Source organism: Sinocyclocheilus rhinocerous, unplaced genomic scaffold (genome assembly GCF_001515625.1).
Source record: "Sinocyclocheilus rhinocerous isolate Xijiao unplaced genomic scaffold, SAMN03320098_v1.1 scaffold2455, whole genome shotgun sequence".
Lineage (NCBI taxonomy): Eukaryota > Metazoa > Chordata > Actinopteri > Cypriniformes > Cyprinidae > Sinocyclocheilus > Sinocyclocheilus rhinocerous.
In genome coordinates this window covers 70,052-78,153 of record NW_015637542.1, presented here as the reverse complement: position 1 = coordinate 78,153, position 8,102 = coordinate 70,052, and the positions used below count along the sequence as shown (strand labels likewise).

At 37.0% G+C, this 8,102-nt stretch overlaps 1 pseudogene; it reads right to left on the bottom strand.

Annotated features, from left to right (window-relative positions):
* Nucleotides 1-8,102, bottom strand: part of LOC107749018 (GTPase IMAP family member 8-like) — a 35,154-nt pseudogene that overhangs the window by 13,899 nt on the left and 13,153 nt on the right.

Here is an 8,102-nt window from a genome sequence, read left to right as displayed (position 1 = left end):
TATAGTTGATTTTGATTCTATAATAAGCAGACACATGCACTCTTTGTATGTTTAATAATGCTACACTGCTAATATTTGTCATAAACATCCTTTATTGCTATAAAAATATCATGAGCTGCATACAAAACTCATACAGAAAATATATCGCCATATGTCTATTTGATTTCATGTCATGTGTAGAAAATTTTCACTCGATTTTTTTTTAAATACGGAAGATCTAGAGAGTGAATGCGCTCTAACTCATAACAATCCCGCACGTGGAAGAAAACGGACGGTGCTCTACAGATCACATAATTCAGTGTAGAATTAATATAAATGTTATTAGGTATAAAGACCGTGAGAATAAATCGGTTCTCAAATACCAATGACAACAAGAACTCAGCATCCAATCCCTTATCCGGGATACTCTTCTTCGGTGTTTGTTTACTCTGGTTTTCAAAACAGCGCCACCATTCTCACCCATTTGTGCAACAGCAGCTGCTCCGGTCACGTCATCCTACCTCAAATCTTATTGGACGGCCCGTGTTTTCACTTTGCGAAACTGAAAAGATTCGTCGGACTGGTTGGGAAAAAAAACATTCAAATTTTGTCGGTGCGCGAATGTTCGCGGTCTATGTGGAAGCATCCATAGAAATCTATTGTTTTATTCCAGCGCGTCACTGTGTCCGATATTCGTTTCGCATTTTCGTGCTCAGTGTGGAAAGGCCTTTAGAGAAGAGGAAGAGTGCATGTAAAAATCTATTCATATATGAATAGCAATTCTGTCTTCTAACGATTAATGGATTCACGAGATTCAAAATCAGTATTCTAAAGCAGCGGTTCTCAATACTGTTCCTCGCGTCCCCTGCTCTGCACACGCTCTCTCTCTCGCATGCTGGGAGGTGGAAGGGTGTGTGTTTGAGAGCGTGTTACTGTCGTGCGCTTTTTCTTTTTTTCTCTTCTTTTCTTTTTCCTGTATGTGTTTTCTTTTTTCTTTATTTTATAGTTTATTGTATGGAAAGATTAGTATAGGGGATCGGGACTTTGACCATTTCCGTGGGCGGTTGGCAGCACTGAACTGTGACTGGAGCTGAGATGGTAGGAAGTGACGATGGATTAGGAAGTGAACAGGAGGAATGGATGGAAGAAGCTGGTGAGGGAGGTAGGACTGAAATGGAGTGGAACCTAGTAAATAGGAAAAGGAAGAAAGTACATCAACATAATACTATCATTTGAAAGCTTAGAAGCCCAAGATTCATCCTGTGAAAACCATTTCGAAATCAGACATTGCGTTACCATGGAAATGGTACTTTTAAATATTTTGGCGGTCTCCTCCCCCTTAGTGGGCAGTGTCAAGTGTCATATCACAAAATGAATCACGGTCTTTTAAAATCAACACTTTTTATAATCTTGACAAAACACATATCATTGGAAAGGTCTGAGTCTCAGGATTCCGATTTTTTATTTGAGAGGAAAATTCAGGTTAGAGTGGGAACATCTGAAAATGGAACTCCTCAAGGGAGTGTGTGTAGCCCTCTTCTGTTCAACATAATGATAAATGATATATTCAATGATTTACAGCAAGATATGGGTAGATCGTTATATGCGGATGATGGGGCACTTTGGAAAAGAGGCCGAAATGTATCATATACAGTTAAGAAAGTTCAGGCTGCAATAAATAAAGTTGAAGAGTGGGCACTGAAATGGGTTTATTTATTTATGACTATTAGTATTATTATTTAGTATGATATACATTCATATATGAAACATATACATGCATCGATGCTCCACACTCCAGTTCAGATGGTGGCGGTAATGCACTAATAAGCTAGTCTGCCAACCGCCAATAAACAGAAAAAGAAGATTAGTATAGGGTTCTAATTAGTAGCGTGCCGTGCTTTGCATGGATCAACTGGCATTAGGTATGGCGTCCACAGGTGGAAGGACGCCATTATCTCTCCGTCATGGTTTCAGGTGTGTGCCAGAGGCTAGTGTTACGGTCGAAGATGTTTTGCTAGCGGTTGGTGAGCAGATAGGCTATGAAAATATATTTTCGGCTTCGAGAATGAATAAAGCCGTAGTTGTTTTTCTTAAAGCAGAAATGCTGGTTAACAAGGTTATTGAGAATGGCTTGTGGGTGAAAGGAATTTTCACTACTATTACCCCACTGTTTGCAATGGCAACAAAGGTGATTATTTCAAACGTTCCTCCGTTTATTGAGAATGAAGTCATAGTGAGAGAACTTGCGAGATTTGGAAAAGTTGTAAGTGAGGTTAAAGCGGTTTCTTTAGGATGTAAAAATCCTATGCTTAAACGTGTCTTTTAGGAGACAAGTGTTAATGTTTCTGAATTCTCCGGATAAATTATTGGATGTATCGTTTAGAGTGAATGATGGCGATAGCTTGTGATCTTTGCTAGTATGGAGAGTTTGCAATGTTTTGAATGTGGGGAATAATAATAATAATGGTGGGGAGCCAAGTTTTAGTAGTGTAAATGGTACTGCAGTTGTAAAAGAGCAAGTTGTAGATAGTCATGTAGGCCCATACGTTAGTGATGTGCTGTGCGTGAGTATGGAGGATGATGCTGTTGATATTATGACGCAGAGTCAGGATGACATGAAGGATGATGAGAGTTTGTTGGATTTGTCAGATCTCTATAAAGTTGATGATGATTTGTACTCCGTAGAACAGATAAATGCTTTTTTGGACAAGACTAAAGGGAAAAAGGTAGAGATAGGAGATTTTTTCTCTGATAACGAAAAGTTTGTTTCTTCGATAGTGTGGGCACATAAAACGTACAGTCATACTGTGTTATCCCAACAGAAACGGTATAGACTTAAGAAGTACATAACGACAATAAGACAGGATAAAAAGGGTGTGAATGAAAGAAGAATTTGTGGTAAAGCCAAATAAACATTATGGATTTTGCTAGGCTTATGTTTCTGTTTATTTTTTTCCTTCTGTCCTGTTTTTCTTTCTATTCTTTCCTTTTTATGGAGCATCTTAAAATAGGTTGTCTAAATGTGAATGGTCTGAGGGATAGGAAAAAGCAGACTTTAGTTTCGGAGTACTTTAATATTAAGAATATCGCAGTAGGTTGTCTTCAAGAAACCCATAGTAATATGAGTATTGAATCTGAATGGGGATTGTGGTGGAAAGGAGAATATGTTTTAATCATGGCTCTAATGTTAGCGCTGAGGTTGCGATTTTATTTTATTCAACTTTGAAAGCAAAAATTGTGTCTAGATATGATGTAGAACCTGGAAGATTACTTTTAGTAAGAGCTGAAATATATAATTTTCATTTTCTTTTTGTTAATATGTATGCTCCTAATGGTGGAACAGAAAGAGTTTTTGGTCGTGTTTTAAAAACTCTTAATTCAGGATATATAATTATAATGGCAGGAGACTGGAATTGCACTTTGAATTTTAACATAGATAGAAATGCTGAGGAACCTCACCAAAAATCAGCACTGGTATTATCTAATGTGGTTAAAAATTTGAATCTTGATGTTTGGAGAATAAAAAATCCATTGCTTAAACAATACACTTGGGTAAATGTTACATGTGGTAGAGTTCATACTGCTAGATTGGATCGCTTTTATATTACTGGTGATTCAAGAAACAGAATGGGTAATGTGAATATCATTCCAAATATCATTTCAGATCATAAAATGATAACAATGGATTTTGTCATTTCGAAAGAAAGTAAAAGGAGTTTGTATTGTTATTTTAATAATATACTTTTACAAGATAATGTTTTTTGTGAGAATTTTAATTGGGAAATGTGGCGAATGCAAAAAGCTAATTATGGTGATATTAAACAATGGTGCGACATTGGAAAAGTGCAAATTAGAGTTTTATGTCAACAATATTCATCATATTCAAAAAGGACATTAAAGACCAGGATACAGAACTTGGAGACTGAGAATTCTGATATAGAGGAGAAAATGATGGCTATGAATGGACTTCAATTGGAAACTGCCCTTTCAGAGAAAAAGCTTCAGTTAAATAATTTATTATATGATAAAGTGAAAGGTGCCCTTGTTAGGGCGCGATTTATCCAAAATAAAGACATTGATGGACCAACAAAATTATTTTTCAATTTAGAACGAAAGACTAATCAAGGAAAATTGATGGTTGGTTTAAAAAAAAGATGATGGTGTTGTTACATATGACTCTTATGAAATGAGAAGAATTGCTGTTGATTTTTATTCTGATTTGTATGCAGTTAATGTCACGGATTCTAAATGTAAAGATTAATTATTTTCATGTCTTAAAAAGTTGACACCTGAACAACAGGAGATGACTGATTCACCAATTACATTTCAAGAAGTGACAAAAGCTGTAAAAGGTTTATCATCAGAGAAAGCTCCTGGTCTAGATGGTTTTCCATTTGAGTTTTATAAACATTTTTGGAATGTGATTGGAAAAGATTATTTTGAAATGCTTTAAAGTTCAATACAGACTGGGTCTTTACTTAAAAGTTGTAACAGGGCAGTATTGTCTTTGTTACCGAAGAAAGCTGATTTGTTTTGTTTAAAGAATTGGAGACCTGTTGCATTAATGTGTATAGATTTTAAAATCTTTTCGAAATGTATTGCCAATAGATTGAATAATTATATGGGTGTATTAATCATGAAAGAACAATCATATTGTGTAAAGGGGCGATGTATTAAGGATAATTTATTTTTAATTAGAGATATAATAGATTATGTAATGTATAATGATAATGATTTGGGGTTAATATCTATTGATCAAGAAAAGGCATTCGACAGAGTTGAACATGCATATTTGTTTGATTTATTGAAGGCTTTTGGTTTTGGAGATGGTTTTATCTCATGGGTTAATTTATTGTACAATGAAGCTGAATGTATGGTCAAATAGATGGAGGTTTAAGCATTCATATTAAAGTAAAGAGAGGGATAAGGCAAGGATGCCCTCTTTCAGTGCAACTGTATAGCCTTGTAATTGAACCCCTGCTGTGCAAATTAAGAGAACAGTTGGCTGGTTTACATATTGTTGGGTCAAATATTTTAAATGATGTGAAATTATCAGCCTATGCTGTAGGATTTTCAGATCATCATTTGATCTCTATGACAATTGTTGTCTAAGTTACCTAAGTCTTCATATTGGCATTTCAATGTTAAGTTGCTGCAGGATGCTGTTTTTTGTGATAATTTCACATTTTTGGGGGAATATTGGGGAGAGAAAAAAAGCAGTTTTGAAAATTTAAAGCAGTGGTGGGACATAGGCAAAATTCAAATAAAAATGTTTTGTCAACAGTATACAGTTAATTCTACTAATAGTAAAGAATGTGATTGAGACTCTTGAAAAACAAATTAATTTAATAGAATCTCAGTTGATTGATACATATGACTCTACTTTATATTGTAACTTACAAACGAAGAAGAGAGAATTGAGTTTGGTTTTGAACTAGAGGGTGAAAGGAGCTCTGGTGAGGTCTCGTTTTCTATCTCTGTCAGAGATGGATGCTCCAACTTCTTTTTTCTTTAATTTGGAAAGTAGAATGGCTCAACAGAGACAAATGCCATGTCTTAAGCTTTCTGATGGGAGGGTGACCTCTAATGCGTTGGAAATGAGGAATCATTGGGACTTTTACTCTAATCTTTATGCTGCAGAGGACTGTGACAATAACTGTTTGATACAGCTTTTTCAAGGTCTTCCTCAGTTGGATTGTGACTCAAACTGATTTGGATGCAAAATATAACATTTAAGGAAGTTATGGCGCTTTTCCACTGCGTGGTACGACTCGGCTCGGCATGGCTCAGTATGGCACGGCACAGCTCGGCTCGGCCCGGTTTGCGTTTCCACTGCAGTTTAGTATCACTTTAGAGTGGGCGGGATTATTCACATGTCTCCTCTACTGCCGCGACTCCTGAAAAACTTTTTAATTCCGCGTCGCACTATCAAGCTCTTGCTGGATCCACTCCTCTGCTATCAATGAGAGGAATGTCTGTACTTCCTCAACAGACACCAAAAGTGAACCGTACCGTGCCGTACCATGCAGTGGAAAAGCGCCATTAGTGATGCTGTTGCAAATCTCAATATAGGATGGTCCCCTGGAATGGATGGATTGCCAGCCGATTTCTATAAGAGTTTCTGGAGTTGTATAGGCAAGGACCTTTTTGGTGTTTTTTTTTTGCGAATGTATAAAATATGGTGTTTTGCCTACTTCCCGACAATATGCTGTTTTATCACTGTTGCCAAAAAAAGGAGGATTTATCTCTTTTAAAGAACTGGCGTCCTGTTGCACTTCTTACAACGGAATATAAAATATTCACGAAATTCTTGTCAAATAGACTAAAGAATTATCTGGAGATGATTGTACACAGGGATCAGTCGTATTATGTTCCCAAGAGGTCTATAATGGATAATTTATTCTTAGTACGAGATATTTTGGATATATGTAAAGCTTTTAATATGAATGTTGGTTTGGTCTCTTTAGACCAAGAGAAAGCTTTCGACCGTGTTGACCATGACTATCTTTTTAATGTGTTAAAGGTCTTTGGATTTGGTGACAAAAGTTGATACAATTATTGTATACTGATGCTGTTTGTGTGGTTAAGGTGGGGGGTGGTTTGAGCCAGCCTTTTCCTATATTAAGAGGAATTAGGCAAGGCTGTCCATTATCCGGTCAATTGTACAGTTTAGCAATTGAACCACTGCTTTTTAAACTTTGAGAGAAATTGTCAGGTTTTTATGTGTCTGGTTAATCTTTTGTCTCAAAAATATGTCTGTCTGCCTATGCTGATGATATTACAGTTTTTGTTAATCATAAAGATGATATTAAGAGGTTGTTTGAAGTTCTTAATTGCTATGAGAAAGCTTCATCAGCGAAAGTAAACTGGAATAAAAGTGAAGCATTTCATGGGTGGGGCAGTTAGAAAGTCTCCCACAATTGCCATGGGACCTTAGGTGGGGCAGAGAAGGAGTTAAATTGTTGGAGATTTTTTTGGGGTCAGACAATTTCCAAAAATTTAACTGGGAGGGTACAGTAGAGAAGGTGTGCACAAAGTTGTCTAGATGGAAATATTTGCTACCTCAGCTGTCGTATAGGGGAAGAATATTGGTGACCAATAATTTGGTTGCTTCTATTCTTTGGTACAAGCTAATGGTGTTACAACCACCTGTGGGACTTATAGAAGAAATTCAAAGGACGCTTGTGAGTTTTTTTCTGGTGTGGACAACACTGGATTCAATCTGCAGCTTTGTTCCTTCCTGTTCAAGTAGGAGGCCAAGGATTGGTGGATATAAAATCCAGAATAATGATTTTGCGTTTGCAGACAGTTCAGAGACTGTTGTACCACACTAATGCATCCTGGATGGAAACCTCTTTTGTTCTCCTTAGGAGGGTAGGAGGTATGGGACTGGACAAACATCTGTTCCTAATGCAGCTCCAAGCTGAGGATCGGGTGGATCTTACACCATTTTATAAGTCAACTATGGAAGCATGGAAAGTGTTTACTATCTCACGTTCATCAGATGAACCTGCTGGTCTGTGGCTATTTGAAGAACCAGTCTTTTTCAACTCCTTCAACTCATTGCTACAATCAAGACTGATGTCTGCCCAAAGTCTGCGCTCACGTTTAATTGATGCTGGATGCATAAAGCTGGGACATGTCTTGATCATTAAGATAATGTATATATATACTGTAGGGTATCAGACCCGATTCAGACAATTTAAGATTCGATCAAGAACATGGTTGAAACACGAGGAGCCGAATTCCACAGAAAGGCCGAAGACACAGGATGTTCATAAATCAAATCCTGGCGCCACGAGTCTGAAGTGAGCCTAACAAACTAGCAGCTTCGAACAGCTTTCAACATTAACACAAAAGAACACACTAATCATAACAACTCAGGAAGGAGATTGTCAATTTTGGGGCAAGTAAGCAAGATTAATGGTCAAAGTCACAGCATATCATGACCATCACATGAGGAAAATCATTAGTAAAAACTGCGTTGGGTGATTTCCCCCACATAGAAGACAAGAAACAGACTGAGATTCCTTAGGAGACCTTTTAACCTCTTTGGTCTTCACAAAGCATGTCCTTACTTCCACAGAATGGCACAGAAACTGCCTTTCCCTGTATATATGCAC